Here is a 25,380-nt window from a genome sequence, read left to right as displayed (position 1 = left end):
TTGCAACGTAACATTTTTTTTCTCACTTTTGATATTTTGACAGATGTCCACTGGCTCCTTGGAGAGCAAATAAACACGAGAACAGCTAATGAAGCGCTTGAGAAATGAACCCTCCTTTCAGCTTTTCATCTCTCTTCCTGTTTATATTTGGGCGGACTCCGCCATTAGCCTGCGCTCTACCTCTAAATCTTTCATTGACGTGTGGGTCAAAGGAGGCTGCGGAGTTCCCCTTCCACTCAGTTTAAACTGTTAAAATTTTCATAGGAGCTCTTCTATCCATTTTCTAAAAACTCATTTGACAAGAGCACGATTCAGACCAAAACAGAGGCTGTGTTTTTGAAATGGGAACGGAGTGCGAGTGGTTCCTGCGGCTCTCCGTGATACATGGAGCCGCTCATGATGTGCCGGTAATAACTGTTAATAATCGCACGTCTCCCCACGGTTTCTTCTTCTCCCAGCGTTTTAACAATAAAAGATTCCTTCATATTATGTCCGCTTTACACTCTCCCTGAAGCAGGATTCTATTTCACTTTGAGCTTTTCAGCTAAATGAATATTTCAGCTACACTATCGCTTGACAAATTGAGCTGAAAAAGTTAGACTCAACCATTGCAGTGGGGAGTGATTTTCAGATCACTCCCAGTAAATGACACGAAATTGCTAAAAGAAAATAATTCTAGTAAGCAGCCAAAAGCTATTTAACCCCCCCCACACACAAAAAACACCAACATTTGGGTGGGCAGAGGGGGTCCGTTTGGTGTGTTGACGTGAGCGGCTGTGGCAGTCCACGGAGCAGAACCGAGAAGTAGGTCATCGCCATTGACCTGCCTCACACACTCATCATACACTGTGTGTGTGTCACTGTATGTTTGTTCCAATTCTCCCTTCACTCGCAGGAGGCAGGAAATAGCTAACACACGCAGCGAAATGTTGGAACCAAGTGAAAGAAGCTGAGTGTAACCATGATGATATCAGCCTCTATGATGCCACATTGTCAGACCAAATGAAATATGTTCACAATCGGCCTAAAATAGAAGGTGACCATGACTTAAAAGAATGTCGCTTGGACATTTTGCCACTCCGGCTAATTGCAAATATGCCGTCATCTTGAGTAACTGCCCACAAATATCACTTACTTTCACAGTAGGGCCACGCACGGAAAGAAGCAGCGCTCAATTATTCACATTTTTGTGGGAAAACTGCATAAATTATTGACAGATTTTGTGAATTATAAATAGTTTTTTTTATTTAAATTCCCCTTCTACATATTTAACATCATCTAAACATTTCGACACCTTGTTTACCTTCAATCTGTCGAAGAATTTAAAGCCCCCCCCCCCCCCCCCCCCCCACAACCGCTTATGGGATTTGAGATTGAGGGGAAAAAAAACATAATCTGCTTTCATAACAGCAGCGGATAGCGCGCAACGAGAGATTAACCCCCGACCTCACGGTCATGCGCTCCGTGCCAAGGTCGAAGCAAATTTCCGCCGCAAATTAAAACATATTTTTTTTTAGATAAAAAAACATTTCCTCGTCCATATACGCGGCGTGGATGCAGCCATGCAGAAAGACTGCTGATTTGCTCCCACGGCCATGTGGAGCAGAGTCAAAATATTTGTCTTAGGCACCGAAGTATGCGATAAATCTTGCAGCGCTGGTGCTGGAAGGAATTCATTTTATGTCGTCCACAGTAGACTTAGGCGTGCAGGTGTCGGTGCTGAAAATTCCAATTAGGACAGAGGAAGAGATCGTATACTTTGGTGACGTGAACACGCCCAGAGCTAACACTAAAGAAGTCCAAACTCCACTAGTGATTTAAAAAAAGAAGCTTGGAGCTTTTCAGATGTCAAACTCGAAGGAGAATTATATTTCAGAATCTCTCATCTCTTCACATCCCTCCTTCTCAACTTCCTCTCCTCTCTCCTGTAAAGCACATTATCTGGATTGTTAGCACGTTACCAACACAAACTGTTGCCACACGCACACGCACACACACACACACATATTACATCTTTGTCTGGTTCCAGACACCCTGCCATGTTGATCCCTAATCCGCTTCCTACCACACTGGCTGTGACCAATCACGGCCTTTCATGTTCCGAAGCGGTCAGTCACACCTAACCGGATTGGCTGGTCGCATAGTCCGGGATGCCGAGGCTATTAGTGATTATGATTACGGGTGTCATTTGTGATCGTGTGTGTGTGTGTGTGTGTGTGTGTGTGTGTGGCGAGGTCCATCTGTATTCTTGCTCGTGTGACCCAGATTGGGTACAGTGCCGCATATGAAATGAGATGTGATGTTTGGGGGACAGAGATTACAGGGGACAAAAACAAGCCCGGTGCTGCTGTCAAGGAACATATTTGATCAGGGTGAATGATCTTCGCACCCACGATACAAACACACACACACGCACACACACACGCTCACAGTGATGAGGATATTGGAGTGCTTTTTGTAGCTTGAATAAAGCAGCACGTTGGTGGGAAGTGCCAGCTATTGTGTCGGATACTGAAAGCCCAACATGATGCACTCCAAGGTTACTTCTTTAGAACAAGAAGCCACTCTCGTGTGAGTGTTCTTTTAATATTACGTTGGCCGTGTGCGCTGCCCGGGATGATGGAGTATTAACTGATGAGCACACGTGTGCTATATTTCCTTTTTAAAACGCTGCAGATTTCCTTAATGCCTCCCTCCATGATCACAATTATTCTACAATGCATTAATGTTGCCTTAAAAATATGTGCTTAGGATCCCCTGGCAGAGATGAAAGTGATTAAATAGTGGTTATTCCCCAAAGTGTGAAATTATCATCGCAACTTTGATTGGATGATGAAATGTTTTCAGCGTTAAAGCGGCCCCAGAGAGCTGGCAGATGAGGTAGGCTAGTTTCTGCATGTATGAACCGATCACTATGGGAGAAATGGAAAGCCACAATGGATTTGTTTATAGTGGGATCAAGGAATTAGCTTAGAGTTCAATTTCCCCCCCAACAAAAAAACAGTTTCTTTGCACATGTGACTCCTGTTTAACCTGCGCATGCCTAAAAGGACCCTGCTCCACAGAGCACCTTGTGTGTCACACCATCCACGTGTGGACAGCTGTGGAATATGCTTACAATTACGCGGGCTTTTGAGCCGTGCATTTTTTGAGCATGAACCATGACTTTTCAGAGCAAAGTGCGATGACATGATCTGTGTTTACATTGAAACCGAAGGGAAGGAATGTCAAAAAGCAAAACCAAGATGATATAGAAATCGAGAGGCCCCTCGAGTGGCAGATATTCCAAAGTGATGTGATCTGACTCTTTAACATCTGCCGGCCTGCAGCACATTAACCAAAACCATCCATGCATACCAAGCGGCAGCGGCATATCTTCAAACTCACAATCAGGAGAGGAAAATAACTAAAACCGAGCCGCGTCTGACACCTGTGAAAGGTTGTTTATCAGGCGGCGCTCTCAAAGAATCTGAGATTATTTTTGCTCCGAAAGGATTAAACTGGAAAAGGTTGTGGATTTCTCAAAGATTTAAGAGGAAGTGAGCTTCGCTTTGATCGCTTTTCGCAGAACAAGTGCAAGACAGTTCTGGGATTGCAAGGTTACTGTGGAATAGTTTGAAATATGATGTATAATCTCGTAGCGTTTACGCAATCAAACAAGATACAAAATCATAAATTACTTGTATTGCAAATCCAACCAGCAATCAGTGTTAGAGCATGCATTTAGTTCTGCTGCTTTACTGCCTTCCTCTCTAAAATGAGCATGCTGTGCAAAATGGATGAAATGATCATATATTTATAGTTCAAACGTTAACTTTTGGGCAATACGACCCTCGGAATGTGTAAAGCAGCCCAGTGCAGAGGCTCCTGACAAAGTTTGAGGAACCACTTATCCTCTCCACGGGACTACACAAGCTGCCAAGTCTCACTGAACCGGTCGCGCTCATTGTCACAAGTTTCCATGGCAACACTGCACTTCATCTTATTCGGTTGGTGATTAAAGAATGCACTGGGGTGAATAAAACGAAGTGAACTGGAGTGGAAATAGGGGGGAGGATGAGTGAAAAAAGTGTTCCAGTCTGTCTTCTTTTGAAGGATGTTTAGATAGCAATTAGCAGTCTGCCCCTCAAGCCTCTGAAGTCGGAGGCTGCTGACGCTTTGAAGACTAAATCAACTCATTATCTCATGAGTTATACCTCCACATCGTGTCATGGAAGCGCCACGCTGGTGAGATAACGGGTTGTTTAGGGGCCAACGTAGGTGGCTCATGCCATCAACAACCAGCAATTAACTTCTCTCCTTGTGTCTTAAAGCAACAACAAGAGTGCACCTTTCCCTCCTGCCAAGTCTAAACAACGCGACCGATGGGCCCCACTCAGGAAAAGAAATGACGATACAGCCTCGTCTACATGGTTCCCACAGTCAATCTTCAGGTCTGGAAGAAAACCCGTCTGAGAGCTGAGATGCTTTTCTCAAGCCCATCCTGGCTGACAATGCCACTGAAACGTGTCGAGTGGGGGAAACAGGAAAAGCAACAATGCTATATCGGTCAGCATCGTGACAACTACAAACCAAACAACAGACAAAACCTTTTTGTGCTTCCTGGTTTCTATTTGGCTAAACAAATGTGGCAAACTTCTATGCACTGAAAGTTAAAGAAACTTTTCCTTGAACAAAGCACTGTACCGTACGTATATGATCTACAGTCACTGTAGGTCAAATAGGACTATTTAAAATGTATTTTCCATAACTTTTAGAACAAAAAGGGTGCACTATTCAGACTAACATCAGAGGAAGCTGCCTCAAAAGTCGCACATGCTTCTATTTAATGCTTTTGTTTTGTTTCGGTCAAAGTCGCACGCAGCATTCCTTTTAACCATCATCATAAACTGCACTGACAGTACAGTACATTGTCTCTTAGGTCAAACCCTGACCCTGGATTTCCTTTGATCCCTGTGACCCGCAGCAGGTAAGAAGGATCAGTAGTAGCCCTGAGCCCGTGGCAGCCAGCTGTCTCACATGCGCTTCAGCGCCCACGAGACGTGCACACACAGATACTGTACGTACTGTACTAAACACGCCTCAGCACACAGGAGATGCTGCGGGGTCGAGCACCTCCAGGAGGCTCATTAAAGCGCACCATGACGGAGTTATACATGAAGAATAATTAGAAAGGTGTGTTACATTCACATACACACAGGAACATGTAGGGGAAAAAATTGCCATCCAGCTAAATATGTTAGCCATTAAATTAACTCTGTCAGACTTCCTCCCTTAAAGTGCTTGAAAGACCATTCGGGACCTTTTTAAAGCCACACACAGCACTCTAGAACACATATATTAAGCATCCCTCAAGGCGCTGTCTCCTGTCTCCTGTCCTTATGTATCTTGTGCTTCAAGCAACCACCACAACACAGTGGCCCTTTGAATTTGGGTCACACAAAACAGACTCTCACATGCAGCGTAACATTCCCCCCCCCCCCCCCCCCCCCCCCCCCCCCCCCCCCCCCACACACACACACACACACACACACACACACACACACACACACACACACAGAATGAAATGTGTTATTTGGGTCAATGTTCACAAGTGTCACAGTCAATACTTGTGAAACCTTCAGATTCAACATCCAATTCCGCATTTAAAGTTGATGTCGGCACGTTTTTGGTTGGCAAAAAAAGACACATTTTAAGTTTTTGTAAAGCTCAAGTTGTTTAGAACTCCAAGACCACATGGTACAAATAAACTTCTTGGTCTAAAGGTAAATTCAGCAAGTGTTTCTACAGACGTTTCTCCTCGGCAGTGATACAGATGGCTCCACACAACTCATTGGCTGAGTCCCGAAGCCACTGCTCTGTCATTATCATTCCAGTAATGCTGGCACTCAACGCTTCAACTCCTCATTTCCACTGAAAACACAATCTGAGCCGAGACGGAGGGTGAAAGCATGCGGGAATCCCCCAGGGACTCACACTTAAGTAAACTAAGAGGAACACAAACTCCCACAGGGACAGGCCCCCCCTTTTTTAAAGAGTGTGCATAAGAAAACAAAACAAGCCCCTCACTCCTCCTCCTTCCACCTCCTCTTACCTTCCACATGATTAAAATCCCATCATCCCCACACAAAGTGAAAAAAAGAGGAAGAGAGGAGGTGGGCAGGGAACGGAGGCTATCTCTGGCTCTCTCTCTCCTCTGTTGGACCCGGTAACGGCAGCGGCGAGCAGCGAACTTGGGAGTCAGTGAGGATGTGGATATGTCTCCGTGGCTGTGTCATCACCTCTCATGACATGTTTCCCCCCCTGCCTGTGTAAGCCTTTCCATCCTGACCCGGCAGAGAGAGAGAGAGAGAGAGCAGGGACAAACTACTGCTCCGCCCCCCCCTCTCTATCTCCCCTCCTCCTCTCCTCCCTCTCTGTTTCCCCCGTATTCAAATCTGCCAGTGGGCTGCCCTGCCTCTAAGTAGGCCAATCACTGTTCCACTGGGGGTGGAGTCTGGGTCGGCTGTGTGCATGTGCGAGTTTGCCATCAGATGTGTCATGCAGATATTCTGTCTGTTTGCATGGCTACTCGGCCACGCTTATGTTCTCGCTTGCATGCAAACTCGCGTGGACATGTGTGTGTACTTATGCCGAAAGTCCAAAGCCACGTTGCATTTCTCTTTGAGTAAGAAGACGTTGCTGTGATCTTCAACCCGTTTTACCGCTCTTCAATTAATAGCCGAGTTGTGTGTTGTGGCCACAATGAAAATAATGTCCCTCCAGTCACATCACATTACACCTACATCCTGCAAATATTTGCTCCATCTGCCATTCACTATAAATGAAGACTGTCTGTCTGACATACTCAAGCATGTCCTGTTTCCTCCTTTGGTGCAATCTCCTTTTGTTGAACTTTTCCCCTGCTGTTGCAGAGCATCGCACTTCCAAGCTGTTTTCAGTTTGTAGCGTCTCCGCTCAGTGTTCATTACCCATCCTTGAACCATGACATCCATTTTCAGGGCCCAGAATGGGACAATTTAGTTGAGCAGAAGGCTGGTGAACAGAGGGTTTATGTGACGACAGCTTAACAAAAAAAAGATGGGTAAAAAGACAACACTGACAGGTTGAGATTACCTGCACTGATAATGGCTTACGGGGTTAATTTAAAATACGATAACTCGATCAATACAAATTTTTCACTCTAATTTCAATCATTTCTACTTTTTGTTTTAATTGCAGATGTATTGCACATTAAATGCCTACAAAGACAGTGAGGCTTTTCTGACTTGTTAAACGCCAACATCCAAGTTGTAATTAGAACTCCCATGTTTAAAGCTCAAATATATGACGTGAATGCAGCAACACACAAATCGGACAAAAAGAAAAACACAGCTATGTAGAACTAATTAATGCAATTAATTGAAAGCAGCATTTCTGTTCAAAGTGTAATAGATTTAGTGCTGTGGAAATATGAATTACCCTGCGTGTATCAAAACGGGTAAAACTGGAGGAAGAGTTGGGTTTACATCAACAGCAATTTAGATGGAGAGCAATTAAAAACATCTCTATAATAAGCCTCTCAAGTGAACGCCTCTCTGCATTTGAGGTCTGTATTTTGTGAATTTCCTGTATTTTTCCACTATTGCATCCACGACACGTCCTCGGTAGCGATTCAACCTCCATCATTTTTAATGTGTCTGCTGTCTCTCCCCCTCCCTTGAAACTTCAGCTGTTTTGGCCGCCACTCCTAAAAACAACCCCCGTTTTTTATGCGTCCCGCAAGGAAAGCAGCTTAAATTAATCTGTAGTCGGTCATTTACCCTCCCACACAAAGCACTCTGCTCCGCCAAAAACTGCAGTCTCTGATCAGAAATCTTCAGCAGGCATCAGCTGTCTGGTTGTAAACCATACCTCCCAGTCATGTCTGACTCACTGTGAATAGTGCTCTTAGTCTCGCCAACTGCGCATAACAGAATTAAGCATTAAGCCAAAAAACCAGAATCAGCCCTAACCATTATTGAGAAATTTACAGTCCAAGTGATGTGAAAGCTTTGTAATCTGGCTGCTCATTGGTTGCTAGAGCCCAAATAATCCCTAACATTTTGCCCTAGGGGAGTGAGTCCTATTGTTAAAAGTGTAATATGTGGTTCTTGCTTTGCAAACGGCTTTGGATTTAATTCCAACTTGTATCCTGGACTGCAGGATCCTCTAGCCAGAAATGGCCTTTTGGAGTAAAACGGACTTGTATGCTTCAAATGAAACTGTTTGTTTTGGTCGGATACGTTCCAGAAAGTGTGAATGCACCACTGAAATGCCAAGCACTGTTAGATTTCTCAACAAGACGAAGTGTTACTGAATCCCTGTAAGGTCGGTTTAAATGGGCTTTCACTATTTTCTAAGATCTCAGATGGAGGTTGTTTAGTGAATTCAAAAATCTTCCCTGAAGGTTATTCCAATGATCATGGAGGTGCGTTATGTGGTACCATAAACAAAAGTATGTAACGTGCGTCACCAATGTTGGGTGTCTATGGCACGTTTCGTTGCAACGTTTTGGTGGTGCTGGATGGATGTGTGTGCCGACAATATGTCCATGTACAGAGTTTGGATGTGCTCACTCTGCTGGGAATTGTGGCTGGGAATTGTGGCTGTGTTTCTGGCGGTTGGAGTGGGATCAGTCGAGGTGAGGCTGCCGCCAAAGAATGTTCTTCTGGAAAAGAACAAGCAAAGAGTTTCCATCTAGGGTCAGTTCCCGGCAAGAGCAAGATCGCTAACTTTCTGAACACTCTGCTAGTCCCATGAGATATGAAGTGTTCCCTCAACACACAGTGCTTTGACCTCAATACAAAAATATATTTTTTTCAATTCATACTACTCAGAATTAATTAGTATGTCTCAGTGCTACAGTATGTAAGTCTGAAGGTCATACTTTCAAGTGAAGTGGCACTTGCAATTTTCAGACAAAGCGATAAGCAGTGAGAGAGTTTACCCAAAAACCTTCCATAGGTCAGTCTCTTTCCTGCTTGCATAAAGTGTAGTGGCACTGATTTTGCAATACGTCTAGTAGAAAGCACGCAAACGGACAATACACCATCTAAGTTGCAGTGCATGGAGCATTACGCCCACCTTTTTAAAAAGTAATGTGAGTTTTGTAATCAAAGTTGTACCTGGGGAGATGTGGAGGGAACAGGCGTTTCATTGATGGCACAACAGAGAGACTGCACAGCGCCTCCATTAGACGGTTTCAGTTATTTCCCCTCTGGAGGTTATCCAACAGCACTCTTCGGAATTAAAGCACACAGACACAATGCCTCTTCACTCATACCAGTCTGAAAGCAGCAGACGCAGCAACTGAACTTTTGTCACGCATCCTCTACCTCAACACCGCAAAGTCGAGTTTTTCACCTTGAACTATATGTTCCCATCTTGCCCCTGGTGATATTTTGATTGTGCTCTAAATGACATTGTGCAAGTAGAGATGGAGGGTGTTGAGTTCAGAATCCTAATTTGCCAGGCACAATGGCCAATTTAATTTGAAAAAATGTTGGGCACAAATGCCAAAAAAGACGATTGATGATGATTCACATTCAGTGCAGGGAGGCTATAGAGACGATGGACAAAATAAGAGAAAAAGCAATTTCATGGAATATACAGAATTGTATGCCATATAGCCCAGTAACAGGAAGATGTTGTTTTGTACATTCAGAAAAGTTTCTTGGAATGCTGTTAGTGTACACATACATTTCTGTTCATTCTTGGTCGTCTTCAAGGCTGTGGCTTTATTTTGCTCTTAAGAAACTATCCTGTGAGGTTCTTGTGTATCTAATCAAGCAAAAAGAAGATGAAAAGAGTCTGAGACATAAAAGCTCCGCTGTGAAAAGCCCATCTTTAAACATTTTTTAATGTTTTTGCTTCACGTCAGCCCCTCCCATTTTTTGTGAAATATTGAGAAGAAAGCTCCTCTCTTGCCTTTTAATTCCCAACCATCCAATGACAAGTCTCTGAATTTTGGAAAGCTGGCCTCCACTGACTTTAGAGAGGTCTTATTTTTAACAACCAGGAATGAGCGGAATGCGGCGGGGTCCGTCTCCTCTCTCGGGGTGAGACCATTAAAGGGATAAAGCACGACAGGGTTACGACCGAGACCTTTGCAGAGGGCACAGACGCTGTGGGTAGTCTGGGATTTGTGGGATTTGCATCACACATATGTGCAGATGGACACGTGACCAACAACACTCTGATCTTTTAAATGGCTCGTAGCCAGGTCAAATAAATGCAAAAGGACGCATCGTCAGCATCCTTTTGATCTGTGCAGCCACATATGTTGCACACATCCGTGAGCTCCATCAGTATATTATGATCGAGAGGCATCTTTATGACTTAGATATACCATGTCATAAAACCTCCCCAGTCACTGATCACTATCTTGGACTGTACATTAGATATGCATTCAAATTGCATGACTCATGGGAAGCTGTGGAGATATTCTGAAAATACATTTGCTTCTGAGTGTGGTCGTTTTTAGTTTCGCCCCCGCTCCATAAAAGACGTATTAGTGACCTTTTGAAAGAATTTTGGTTGTCGTAGCTAAGGCTCAACACATTTCCCCTCAAACTGACCTCTGGCCTTCTAAGTGGGTTCACATGCGGGCAGTAAGGCGCTGGCTTCAATCAGCGAGGGGGAAGATGCACAGCTGGTACCAGCCGAGCACAGACACGGCAGCGCAGTTTGAGATTAGTACGAATTTGGGGTTTTGTTGAGGAGATTTTGTTGTCCGTGAGCTTTCTGTCCCTGTCAAGTGATCTCAGAGAATATACTGATTTAATCAGAGATAAACTAATACAAAGACAGCCCTCCGAGAATGGATTCTTTGGAGAGGAGGGGGGGGAGCGAGACAGACAGATTAAGAGATATGGAAGGACGGGGAAGGCAGGAGATAAAGAAGTCTAGGTGATAAACATTAAATGTAGCTGCACTATTTCCTCTGGGATAGATATTGTTTGGTGACTATTTTTTTCTTGCGGTTATGTGAACTGGCCCTTTTTAAATATGCCCACTGAGAGACCACTCATCATGACCGACATTCACATGTTTATTAGGTGAATCGACAGAGCTGACAAACATTCCCTCCGGTGCCTCAAGTGAGAACAGACGTGAGATTCTGGAAGGACAGGACACACGTTACTTCAAATGTCATTGTGAGTCAGGGAATCAAACAGGTCAGCCAATCAACGGAGATATTTTTGATTCAATGCCGTTTGCGAGTAACAAGCAACATGAGGCAACCGAGGTCGGAGTGAGAAACGGCGAACTCTGAATCAGCAGTTAGTTGTGAACATCTTTAACCTGCTGGCTCCTTCCCACCCTGACAACAAAGTGGACGTGATTAAAACATCACCCGGGATGATAAAGAGAGAATAAAGGGGCACTCCTTGTCAGATTCCAGATATAGTTGAGAGCGTCCAGTGGCGATTTTTGTACATTATGCATGCACACACACACGCAAACATCTATATCCATTTCCTGAATCTGACACATTCACCAGAAGCGATGGCTCAAGGTCACTCTGTCACCCCGAAGAAATCCACTGCAGCATCACCAAGGCCAATGCAAATCGGCCCAGTCGAACACTTAAATGCCCTAAAGCGCACACAAAAATGGACCCACACAAGGACACACTGATAACACAAACAGATACACACAGATGGACTAACACACACACACACGCACACACACAAATAACAGGCGTGTATATATGAGTGTCAGGCAGCATCATCATTAGCTGTCAGCGGGCCCAATGTGTCATCAAACTGTCACGTCCTTGCTGCTCGCCCCTCAACCCAAACCGACGCCAGCTGGCGCACCATGACAACATTATGCAGTCCCAAAGAAAATAGACTGCAAATCATGAAAAATCAACCAGCAAATGAATGCCTGCATTAGGCTACAAGTGCCGGGAGAGCTAGAGATGAAATTATCATAATTATTTTTCTTGGAGTGAAGGCGAATCAGCGAATGGATTTGGCTGAGGTGTTTTGGATGGTGATCACATGCTGACAAGTGGTTTTACAAACAAATCTCCTCTCTGAACAGTCTCGGCTCAATTAACAAATCGTATTATAGAAGAATCATTTTGGCATGGGGGCCAATACGACAGTATATTTCAAACAATACCCAGCCCTACTAATCAGTGTGTTCTACCGACCAGTCTGCACTTTATCATGGCTCCGTATCAAGGCCGACAAATTGAAACTTCGTGACCAGATTGCGACACGCACTGAAGCGTCATAATGAGACCATCTTAATGAATTATTCAGGATGTTACTGACAAAAAAAAATACATATTCTTAATAAAGCCAATTTAAAAGATGTGTAAAGTGGCAATGATTTGACCTGCTCAAGACTCGAGACACGACAGTCGTACATCCAGTGCATATGATAGGTCACTGAATATCATGCACGGCGTGGGTGGCATCAGCCGGCTCTCAGGCGGTCACTGGCACACACTGCTGAGTTTGTCTTCGAGCTATTGTGCTATTTCAGGCGTCGCTACATCATCTATTCAAATTCTCACTCGGAGTAAAGTGCAGGATAGCTGCCTTGTTGTATTGAGTGAAATAAGGGGGTGATGAGTCCAGGGTAAAAGCCAAATTAATTTAAATATATATGTGGATTTCATAGGAGAAAGGAAGATGTTATCATGTTCTCCTGCAAAGTACAGTCATAGTCCAGCTAAAATCCTAATTATGTCCAATGTGAAACCTTCCAATTAGTGCATGAATGTATCTCGCCACAATGCTCTGCTGGTATTTTGCACTCAATCCCTTCACCGTTTGTCCCTGGAAGTTGTATAACTCCTCAATCCATATTAAATGGAGGTCGGCACAAGTTCAGCTCTTAATTAAAGGACAGCAAACGTCATTGGCTAATGAACGAGCATTGCCTTTCTGTACGACTACATTCCTAATGTTAAACATCCCAAGGACTTTGCCCTCAACTGCAAATACAATTAAAGTCTGATTCTAATCCGATACACATTTGTTGAATTCAACGAACATCTCCTCACGGTCCGCTAGCTGTGCGTTGTGCGTGTGCACTGAGAAATAAATCAATTGTTCCTACACATCCCTGGCTCTGTACATGGGAAACACTACAACTGTGCAGAAATACGGTGTTTAATCAGAACGAATAGAACGTGCAAAAGGAAAAAGGACGTGCAGCATTCTGTTGCATTAGAATTTAAATGTCAACGTTATGAATAAAGCTTTGAACTATTCACTACAGCCCCACACATTATTCCAGTCAGGACAGGAGAGAGGCCATGGATGTATAAAGAGGAAAGGCCGTGGAAATCTAGCAACTCCACCTTTTTAATGTCATAATTTACAAGGCCATGTAATAACCCTAAAAGGCAGACCGGAAGCTACATGACATATCAGCAGCACTTGTGACCTTTCAGGATTTCTCCCTCCAATCCAGGGCCAATGATTCAATCGGCCGAGCCTGAAACTGCTCCAGCTGGGACACAGATTCCTACCGCGGACACAAAAAGGCAGTGATAATACGGTTCCACTGTTTGGGTAGTGCCGCCCTGTAATTTGGAGCCCTGAAGGAGGTAATAGGAAATACTTTGAGAGGAAGTTATCTTAAAGTCGCATATTGCTGTTTTAGATGAGCAGCCCTGTGGTGAAAGAAATTGACTTTTTCCCCCAGGTGTGCTGAATGACGGCGTGAAGCATGAATAAGTTATAAGTGAAAGTCAGGCTCTTCGACCTCCCCTGCTCTCATCCCTGCAGTGTAGTGCGTGTGTGTGTGTGTGTGTGTGTGTGTGTGTGTGTGTGTGTGTGTGTGTGTGTGTGTCTGTGTGTGTGTATTTAATGGATGCAATGATGTACTGCGGCCCACCTGGCAGTGAGAAAATATTCAGATATATGAGCCTGTCAGCACCTGTGACAGGGTGAGCGCACATACACAAACATGAGTATAGCAGTAAGTAAACATCCTCCGTGCCCATAAAACAAATCGGAGATGTTCGTCGGGGATGCAGATGACTGTGACAGGAAGTACAAAGTCAGTGAGAGGAATCGAAAGCGTAAAACGTTAATCAGAGGACATGCATTTTGTATGAAGGTGGGGAGGGGGGCTGCATACAGTGTGACATACAGCATAAGACAGCTATAAATTATAAATGGAATAAATGATGGTCTCAGCTGGATCGTTAATGGTGTGAATTATTAATCAACTAAATCATCTACTTGAGCAGGTTCAGGGCTTTTGAGATCCAGGTGTAAATAAAGGTGTTTCTCTCACCTTTTTATAAAATAAGTTTTAAGTGTTACATTTCTGTCCCACACAAAGCTTAGGATGATGTCACCAGAGAGCAAATATATTGAACAAAAAAACGGAGGAGGTTCAAGAGGCACATAGGACTATCTATCTCACTTTCAATGCAGTATTGAGACAGACAGGTCTCTGGCCCTCAGTGGTGGTTCCCAGGGGACAAAGCTTCTTAAAGCGAATGGCATTTGCTTCCAACATGTTTGCTTGCCCTCTCTACACATCTTGTTTCTCCATCAAGCTCGAGCTGTCCCCTCAGGCCGAGCCAACACCTCGTCTCTATTCTTCTAACATCAGCATAGATAAACACTGCCAGCCGGACACACAGGGCCAGTCTCACTCAGTCACACACACACACACACACACTCGAGCACACATTGACCTCAGAGGTTCAATCAATAAACCACCCGCAGCACTCTTCCAAAGCTTGGGAAGAGACATTGTGGGATTGTGTGTGTGTTTGGTTACTGCTCTCACAAACAAACAAGGCAATCTATAAGGCCATTAGTGATATTGCGTTGCTCTCCCTTGGAGCACACAGCTCCATTCATCTCCGCACGCGTTATCTGTCTGCACAAAGGATTCCGTTCCTAACAATGGGGCTGAAAAGAGAGCGATTGTTTGACCCTTCCTCAGAAGGGGCATCGCCTTCTTTTAAACACACGACGAGTTGTAGATCATAAGGAGGCCAACACTGAATGGTGATTAGACACAGGAATATGTTTTGTTCCCAAAGTGGATACCGTGGCACCCCAGGGTGCCCTAAGAGTGGACCAAGGTCGGTTGGTTCCCTTCCAATTTGTACATTTCACCGCGTAAGAAAACAATGTGATATTTACACTACCTGCATTTTTATTGTGTTTTTAATAAAATATAATGTAAGATGCAAGTAATGAATATTGAAAATGGAATAGGGAATATGCAGTTATTTATATTCAACACTCTTTCTGGCACAAGTTTTGCAGATGCTCTGTCGTCAGAAATAACGGTCCTACCAAAAGATGGGAATATTGGTCACTATAAATACATCAGAGCTCAAGTAAATAATAAACTCGTGCCTCAATCTACTCTTAGAAGTCAGAATCAATACATCCGTAAGGAAATACATATTTGTATATTGTAGCAAGTTGCATCCCAACATCATTTGTGATGCTGTCACAGTTCAAATGGAACCTAAATAGTGGAATTATCCTCCAAGATACTGAGCTCAGCATCCCCTTTGGCACTGCATTTGGGTACAATTTTCCAAAACGGTGTGGTGACTGTGATCCTGCTGACTTGACACATTCCTTCTGTGGTTTTCCTTCAAGACTACTGTGGACCAAAAGTGATGAAACCTCCAGTTAACAGATGTTTGGACCACTGAGTGATCAGACCACTTTGCTTTGTTCAGACAGCACGCACATCCAATTGGCTGGCTTTTGTAATTTACAAGCCTCCACATTGGATTTGTGTTTGGACGGTAAAATCTTTTTGCTGTCATTACTGTATTGGTTGTCTTGGTAACGATACATTTGTACACGCTGAGTGAGATTGTGTTGTCTGACTGGAAACACTGGATGCGCCACATTGTTTGGGTGTGTTGGGGATTTATTGGTGACAGTGCTGCTGTGAAAGGTGGCATGAAACGTCTTTGCTTTGCCTCCATTCCTTTGCTGGCTTGTCTTCACTTTTGTTGTCTTGTCGCATTCGATTTGTTTTTCTTCCTTCAGTTAAGTGGAACAAGTTTGAGCACATCTTGAATTTTTGTTGTCACCCCACAATGTATACAGTTGTGAAGAATGAAAGCACACTGGTATGCTTTGAGGTTTTGGTTACAAATCATAACGCTGCACCTGGAAAAACCTGCTCACCGTATAATTAGGGAGCATCTTTTCCAGGAATCACATTGGGCGAGCATGATCTAATATCATACAGGGATACACGTGCTCATTTGAGCATTTGCAATGTTGAACGCGACTCTCAGCTTTGGAAACAACTCTCCTGACACTGTTCTCTCGGTTTATGAATTCTCCACCAGGACACATCGATCCACTTCTGCTTATAGGCCAGACTCTGAGCTTCAGCTAATCAAAGTGCCAATTATCGCATTCAGCGGTATGCGCACCGAGCCACAGCGTTAATCAATGGAATACTGAGCTGCACAGGCACTGACTTTGTGAACTAGAAGAGACAAATGGTGTCGGCTATTATCTCGTTGAGAGTGATCTTTGTTCAAATTACCTTCTGTTGGTCTTTTCTGTTGGATGCTCGCGTTGATAATCACAGATCAGGTTTTGTTGACTCCAACAGCTATGAAAAAATGATCAAACAGTCAAATCAATGTCTCTCCTTCAATGACAATACTACAGACACTTGTGATCATTTATTCGGTCATTGTCTTTACCTTATTCAGTCACACAGGGCAGCATCTTATTGCATGGCCAACTTTCCGGTTCACTGTATATCTATTTTACCAGGCGACCGTGATACCTTTCCAGACTGTAAGATCCTGTCTCATAGTGTTAATCAGTCTAGTACAACTTATTTAACAAACTCTTCAGTGCTCATCAAGAGAGAAACTCCTGAAATATTGTATTGTGTTCTATTCTGTTTAGGATTGTCATCCTGTGTGAGTTCTAAAGGCGGTAGTGCTGTGTGTACAAGGTTCCCAGCACATTTAACAATGGCACAAGCATACAGCGTATTGAGAGAAGTAGAATCGCCCACACAGCCGGAGCTGCAGTGGAGCCAAAGCTGTGTATTTAGCAGAGACCGAACAAAGCAGGGCACTTGACTAGTTCACGGTCCATCTCATCACCAAGTGTCTTTGGCTCCCTCAAGTTTTGTCATTGTGCAGATAAACATTCAAGTGCCATGTTTGGTCACCCGAAGGACCAACCAGCCCATTCATACAGTCCAATACCCCGAGGGCGGATGAAAGGGGGTCACTGCAAATAAAATGCCTCTTCGTGCATTTAAAACTCCCCCCTACGTCTCTCCAAAACCCCCTCCCCGTCCTTTCTCTCTATTCAAACTCATTTTCTTGAGCTTTGGTATAAGACAAGGAGATGGCGAGGAGCCAGAGTTCTGCCGCCGAGGAGTTGAAACGTGAATGCCAAGCTCTCGAGTCCTCAGCAGAGAGATGGGATTGTAAAGCTGGAATGTGGGGTTTGGCTGGGCATGAAATAGATTGGACACATTTGGCAGTCGCTGCTGCCAAGGCCTCCTAGCTCGAGATGCTGCTGGGTTCCAAATATGGCAAAGAGGGTGTCAGAACTGGAAATCTGAGCAAACTGCAGATAGTTAAGACTTCAAAAGGGATTTTAAACATGTAATGAAATATTCCAATATTCCAATCAACTGTCCCTTTTCCAAAATAAGAAAGCGATTGAAATCTATAGTTTTGTTAAATCTGGGGGGAAAAAATGTAACGAGCAGTGTGAGGAATAAAGAGGCAAAGAACCGGGTAGCAAACATTAGCAGCAGCTGTCAAACAGCCACAGCACTGGGCACAGTTTGGACGATTGCCTTAAATGACACAGACTTGTTTTTGAATTCACTATCTCGCCATCTTTGGCTTTCTCCAACACCTTCACTCCTCACTGTGACGAGCCAGAAACTCTCATCCAGGCTCTCTGGATCTATACCCCGTTTCACTTCATTTCAGCTCAGCGCCAGTGGCTCCAGGTACGCAACTGTCACATCCTGCTGCATTCAGCAGCACCTCCCTCTCCACATGTCAGCACTGATAAGGGAACGGAGTGTGTGGAATCCATAATGGGGAACGGAGGGACCGGGGCTGTTGTGAACTGCGAATACGTCCATGATCACTGCAGTAATAGAAGTGAATAATTAATCATAATCATCATTCTGGGGAAAAAGACATTTTGATAAAACGTGGTCTTTAGCTATCGAAGATATGTTTCATTTATCTTACACTTAAGTAAGTTGTAGATTCATGCTGCTCAGTCAGCCATACAGAAATCCCACTGACTGCACCAGCACCTTATGCATTTCACATCATTATTCAATATTTAGAGCCGTTTGTGTGCCGGCCTTTTAACAAACCAAAGGGAACATCGCTACGGCCCGAAAATAAGTCCACAGTGAGCATGCAATCACAAATATAGATTGGTAAACACGCATGTTCACCATAAGCCTTTAGGCTCAGCATGCAGCCTAGATAAGTTGTCTATAATTGATAACAGAGTGTATATACTGTTTGTATTATTCATTGGCCATGTCAGTTGCGATTCACTTCAGACACATTGCTTTGCACTGAAGCATGGAAGGGTGTTTAACGCTGAACCCTCGCAGAAATTCACGCAGACCTGAAGGAATTTCAACTACTTATCATAAGAAGTTGTGCTGTTCTTTTTCAAATCTTTGCAGAGACTGAGAACATATTTGCATTAAAACCCTGCAGTACAAAGCAAAGGGAGGAACGTTGATGAGTCTTCAGTTTGGAGTAACTGCACAAAGAAAACAACTAATTGTCTACTTTTAACGTAAGCTGCATCCTTAACATTTCAAAGTACTCTGAGCTCGCCACAGAGACTAACTAAGCCAACAAATGAGGCCAACAAGTGCAATATTCAGCTTTATGATTTATCCGGTACAAATGTGGAACATTGGCTTCCATGATATGGTCATGAGTCCAAGCAAGCAATTTGTCTATTGGCTCGTGCACACGGAGAACATTGGATAATATGTTGGTATAAAGAAACATGCAGGGTACAGCTAACAAGCTACTGGTAAAACATAAACACGGCATTCTGTCAATTCAACACACAGCACAGATCGATTTCAGTTAGCTGAACCATGTTTTAAGCAGTCGTAAAATACTCAAACACACTATGAAATAGGTAACTAGATATGACCCAATCACTACCACACATACATGTGTTGCATCCAGTTAATGTGCAGGAAAGTTATGTGGACAAATAGTTGATTTTAGTCATTTAAAATTGTGCACCGTTAAGTAAAGGTAATAAGGCATTAAAGTCAGTATTTTACAGTTATGTAATGATATTTACAAAACAAACACTTGCATTCTATTTACATTTGAAACAATTTAAATTGAGAATCTTGCAGCGTATCAACAACACATGCAGCATATCGGGTTTAAAACTAAAGACAAAGCTGTGCTGAGACAATGACAGCAGCAGACACGTGCATCCAACTCCCACGCTTAGACCACATGGAGCAATCAAGCCCCCGAAACACCCCCTCCCCGTCCCGATCCACTCCACCCCTCCGATGTATGACATCCCATTGTGCATGCGCTACGAAGAAGAAAAAGAAAGACCCGAAACCTATTGCCTCTAAAGGAATGGTCCCAATGAAAGTGAATTAAGCAACAAAGGAGGCACTTACATTCAAGAGCCTCACATGGTCCTCCGACAGAAAAGAAGAGAAGCGTGCAGTGATTCCAGTCTGAGAAAACAATAGTGAATAACCTTGAAGAGAGAGAGAGAGGTGGTGAAAGTGAGGGGGAGAGTCAGACAAAGAGAAAAGAAAGGTTAGAAAGGACGCGGATTCAGGCATCCACACACCCAGCGTACTCGCAAATCACAACACTTTGGATCTTTTCTTGCATCTCCCCTCCTCCTCCTGTTCAGCCTCCCCCCAACCCTGCCTTTGGGTTTTACTTGTCATGTGTTCAGGCTCAGTCAAGCGAAGTGAAGCGGGCTGAGGAAACCGGCGCTGCAAGTGCTTCTTCGTCCAGCGGTTGGGAAGCTCATGCTTATATTACTTGGAACATTGAGCTTTCTTGGACCCTTCTGTGAGTTTGATCCAGAGCAGATGAATGGTGAGGCAGGAGACGATATCCAGCATCTTGGCTGGTCTATCACACCTTCATGGGATCCCATCCTATAAATAATAATAATAAAAAAAAAAAAACTCCTGTGGAAACTGTAGATAGATCTCCTTCAGAGGCATGCGTCCAGTTTCCAAAAACAGTTGGCTACAACTTCACATCTTAAGTCAGTCCCAAAATGGAGAATGAAAGCCCCAAACTGCAGACACATTCACATTGCCTAAATTCAATTAAATGAAGGGCTCTTGCTGTGCAGCCATTTGCTGATTACACAAAATGTTACACTCCATGTATCCATTTTTTCTCTCGCTAAAAGAGCTGATGCAAAACGCCTCCATTTTTTGGTAATGTTTGCAATTTTTCCAGCTTTCAGTTGCTTTTAAGTTTTAGTGGATGTCACCCAAGGGAACAGAAGCACGGAGCAGCGGGATCAGCAGACGTTTTCATTTTCAAAGTCCACCGTTTAACTTTGAGCATTTTGGGCTGAAACTGTGTATTTCAACAATACAAGTCTCCTTCCAGAAAATGAAATGACTGCAAATCATCGGTGCCGTCGGTCGTGGAAAGAAGGAATTGTCTTGGAATTAACATGTAAACCTACATGGAACATCAACATTTCAAAGCAGACGATTTAAAGAGACTCCTTATCTAGAAGAAGACAAAAGCATTTTTGAACAATTCACGATCTAACTTAATTAAAAATAGTTTCTTGTGTCTATTACGTTCGTCTTATTTTAATGATATTGAATGTGTTTGAGACTAAGCTAATTTCTTTGTTTGCCGATGATCTCATTATGTACACACATAATTCCATGGCAATCCATCCAGTAGTTTGAGATTGATTGTGTGTTAGCATGTTCTGTAAAGGAAAACTCACCTGGAGGAAAACGTCCTCAAAGCTCGATTGAGAACATGAGCTTCATCCTCTTGTGGTCAAAACAAGTATTACAACAACAAACACTTTTCTTCCCACCTGCTTTTTATGAATGCATAAAGGTAAACATTTGAAACATGTTTCACAGATAAGTAATCTAGAAATATGATCCTGACAAAACCTATTTTCACCCGTTCTTATTAAATCATAAACACAGGAGAGACGACAATTTAGACCAGACCTAAGAAAAAAGAATGAGCAGAATTTTCTATTCTCACTTGCCTCTGAGGGCCTCCGGGGATCACCACATGAACGCATAAATTACATACGACGGATGTGGTAATGGAGCTGGTTTAGTTTCCTCGTGTGACCCAAGTGTGAACCCTCCGTCATGGTAACAGGTGGTTGTATACTGCATGGGTAGAGATTGTAGAGATGTCAACGACCTCCTTGATCATTCATGTGGGACCCCGTGGCAATATACGGAACTGATTCAGCCTTTACATATAAATTCCTATAACAGCCACTGTTACTATTATTAGGTGAACATATGATAACATATTACAAACATACGTAACTTCTTGTGAAATGTCTTAGTGGTGGTTTTCTTAAGTTAATAGCATAGCAAGGGTTAAATAGCACTGTGTGGGCATGTTTGCTTGACTGACAGGTGTCTCAGACGATCGCACTCAAACGTGGCATTTACCCCACCTCAGCTTCACCCAGCGTTCGGATTATTTTAGTAGCTCCAGCAAGAGATGGCGAGAACAGATGAATGCAAAGCTCGAGCTTCAAAACATTTAAACCTCAAAAATGTCAAGACTTCAAAACATTTCTCTCCCGTCTGTGGCAGACATTTTTATTTTTGGCTCGCTCTGATGTCTCTGACGACGAGACGGGTCAGTACACAGGAAACAGGCCCGTGACATGGAATGAAACTCAAATGCATGAATGAGGATCCTTTTCTTTTCGGTGTGCATCATTTTACGGTCATTATACAGCCAGCACACAAGTGTCTGGATAAGGAATGCCCCTCCCCCTCCCCTGCTGACAGTGGTTAGGATTTGGATGACCTAAGCTGTTCCAACAGTCCCTAACATGATCAGCAGCTCAGGCAAGCTCCACCAGGGAGCATAAGACCTGCTGATGAGGGCTGGCATGGCTAATAATCTGCTGCAGTGCAAGTGGGAGGGGGAAAAAAAACAGATTAAAGTGAATATTGAATGTGCTACGCTTTTAAGATTCATACTCCGTGAAGATTACAGAGGATCTAGAGCTGAGATTCATGTCTATCTTCTCTCCCTCATGCCTGTATGGACATGTGGGGAGATAATCTTGAGATGGGCTCACTTGTTAGGGAAGTGGTAGGATAATCTTAAAAGCCACCCAGGAGAAGGTGTTTGGTTTCCGATGTGTATCATCTCGGTTGGGTTATGCATGTGCATCCATTTTTGTATTTTTGCTGACAGGATAACCCACCGAAACGGCCTTCTTGTTGGATTAGACGATGTACAGTGTAGGTCTCACGAGACGTTCAAAGCTTTTGTGTTTGCGTGGGTTGCAGCTGTCTTTATTTCTCCCCAGAGCTCAAGGATCAGTCCTAATATGTTCCATGCCAACCTCTGGCACTTTATAATGCTTTCATGCTTCCTTTGCTGCGGCGGAACACGTCACAAAAGACCTGTTGTGTCTTACATTACCTTGAGGTGAGTGCGGCGGTGTACCAGCTGTGTCAGGCTGTAGTGGTTTAAGCTTTTGTCACACACCCAGTTCTGATGGAGATGGTGAGAAAAACACCAATGGCTTATGTACATATACAAATAAACAAGATGTTTGTTTAGAATATGTCTAGGTGACCTAACCAGATTATCAATACTTCCCTGGTTTGATTACACGTCTGCATACATTTCTACACCGAAACAATTATTATTTTCAGTGTGAAATTCTCAGATAATGTTCAAGAGAAAATGAGACGTCCACGGTGTAAAATAGAAGTAGACTTGTTCGGTTGGATGCACACTGAATGAAAGCGGGTGTAGACGTGCACATTGCAGAAACTCACAATGCTGCTGTTTTCATTTTTTTTTCTCCCTTTTTTCTGTTGGAAAGTAGCAGAATAGCTGAAAAGTAAAAATGTGATTGTGGCTCATTAATGCAACCTCGAGGCTGCAACTTCAAATGAGGACACTGAGGTCATGTGGTGGAGTCTTCATTCTACAATTAGAAAGCTACACATGGAGGGTATTTAGTTTGAACGCAGTATTGTGAGATTCATTTTATTCAGATTTGACTACCTGACAAAATAAATTAAGGATTCAGCAGCTCTCCACCAAGCAGTGTGGGTGAGGCATTAGGGTGACTTAACGTTGACTTAACTTTTAATCATCTAATCGGGCATTTCTGTTGTTCCAGATGTTGCATTGGGCTTTACGCTCTGGACAGTCTTTCCCCTAGATTTCCCCAACTCAGTGTGGACATGGTGTGAGGTTTAAGAGCAAAATTACTAAAGTTGGAAGCTCTGAAACCGCCACCAGTCGCCAAGAAGAAACTTAATGGAAGCTGCAGTTAAATGACATTGTGTCGAGTGACCTCTGGCCACTCAAGTGTTCCAGCTGCCTCGTTGCGTCGAGGAGCACACCTGCCCTCATCCAGTACAGCAGGAGTTTGGCTTACAACCTCCAAAAGTGCTGGACATCAAAGTGAATAATGAATGGGATCAATATGTTCCAACGTGCGTTTTATTTCTGGACCCGACGGCTGTGCACACAGATTCCAGCTGTACTGTATACAGTTTGAAAGTGAAACAAACAGGTCAAGGCTGCTTTTAAGTGAGCATCAGCAGCTTTATTTTCTCCAATCTCCACAGGCAGGAGGTCAGCTCTGTACCAGGAGGGAATCACTGACACACATCCACCGTCTGTTGACCCATTTAGTCCATCTGTACATTAGGAAAAACCCATGTTGCTGGTATCTGGATGCGAAACAGACAACCTTTCTGTCAACGTCATGTCCGAGTTACTGCTGCTATTTCAACTACTATTTAAACATCACCCTTAACAGCTGGAGAGCTACATTTTGGCTCAAAGGGGAAAGAGACAGCAAAGGGAGAACATGCTGTTATAACTCTTAACTTTTATGAATCTGGATCTTCAGGAGAAGAAGTTATGATGTTTATTGTTCACTTCCTTACAGACAAAATAAAAGAAATCAAGGCTGCAATGCAGACATATGTTCCTTTTACTGTCTTCAGGGCATGAGGAAAATACATACTAATTTGTTATTGTCAAATGCATTTAAATATGGAAGGAGAGCATGATGCCATTGCATATATATTTCACATACTGTATCAGCTGAAGCGCTAACAACAAACATTCTGCCGTGTTCTGGCCCGGAGCGTCATGGCTGCAGGGCTGCTGTGAGCAACAAAGGAAATTAAATGTTTGTTAATACATTTTTCTGAAGAATTGTGGGAACAAAGAAAGTGATGTTTTGCATAATGTGTTTTAACAAAGGCAGACGGACCGCGATCAACAACTTGGACAAACGACCTCTCCGTTTCCTCACTCTTTCCCACAACGGGTCTCCATAAATAACTCTGAGAAACCCGCAGCAGTCCCGGGGCATGCTAGCTGAGAGATGACGCCAAGCACAGAAGCATGTCCTCAGGGACTCAACATCATAATAAGTACATTATCATAGCAAACGGAAAATGAGACCAACTCCCACATATTTAAATGGATGTGTTGCCTGTAGTCCATGAGCAATGCATGGGCGACCTATTTGCTCTTATTAGTGCAATACGTCTAAGTTTATTGTATTACGTTGAAAACGTATGAATCCAGTGACACAATATGTTGTAATAACACGAAAGCCTGGAGGTTTCCACAGGAGATCATTGAGTTCAAAGCCACATATTTTGACTCATAAATTCCCATTAAACTCCACTACCAAAACAAAAGGATGACTTTGTTAAAAAGAAGTCAAATGGGGCAAAATGCAGAAGCAGTCAGACAATAATACAGGTGTTGAACCTATTTGGAAGAGGCTAGCTATAAGACTAATCATTTTAAAATCATTTTCATATCATTTCCCGGTACCTCGTTAAAATCATATCAGGTAGTAGACAGCGCTTGCTGCTTTTCAGCACGGGCAATGTGTGGCTGGACAACGTGAGTTTGTAAGGACTGATCAGATTAAATACAGATTTTAATATTGAGGCTTCACTAGTGTCAACAAAGAGCAGCTTGTTCAGGTTCTAGTATATACAATGCCTCTGCCCTGGCTCTTCAAAATAAATAGAAGACAGTTCTATTTGACATTTATCATGTAATTAACTACAGGTTGTGTGCTTATTCAAAGAGGCTGCGTTATGTCCTGGATATTGGGC

At 43.4% G+C, this 25,380-nt stretch overlaps 1 protein-coding gene across 2 annotated transcripts in view; it reads right to left on the bottom strand.

Annotated features, from left to right (window-relative positions):
• The window catches only part of LOC306715637 (E3 ubiquitin-protein ligase Midline-1-like), a 45,012-nt gene extending 28,270 nt beyond the window's left edge, over window positions 1-16,742 (bottom strand). Inside the window, exon 1 of one of the 2 annotated variants that reach the window (XM_079186073.1) lies at window positions 16,540-16,742. The gene's annotated coding sequence lies outside the window, so the exon portion shown is untranslated. Of the gene's footprint in view, window positions 1-6,094; window positions 6,185-16,539 lie in introns of those variants that run through there. The other variant, XM_079186074.1, reaches the window with a different exon arrangement.
• Between the last annotated feature and the right edge of the window lie 8,638 nt (window positions 16,743-25,380).

The sequence above is a fragment of the Pholis gunnellus genome (genome assembly GCF_910591455.1).
Source record: "Pholis gunnellus genome assembly, chromosome: 24".
In the NCBI taxonomy this organism is placed as follows: Eukaryota; Metazoa; Chordata; class Actinopteri; order Perciformes; family Pholidae; genus Pholis; species Pholis gunnellus.
The sequence above is the reverse complement of the archived record's forward strand: the minus strand, read 5'-3'. Positions and strand labels throughout refer to the sequence as shown.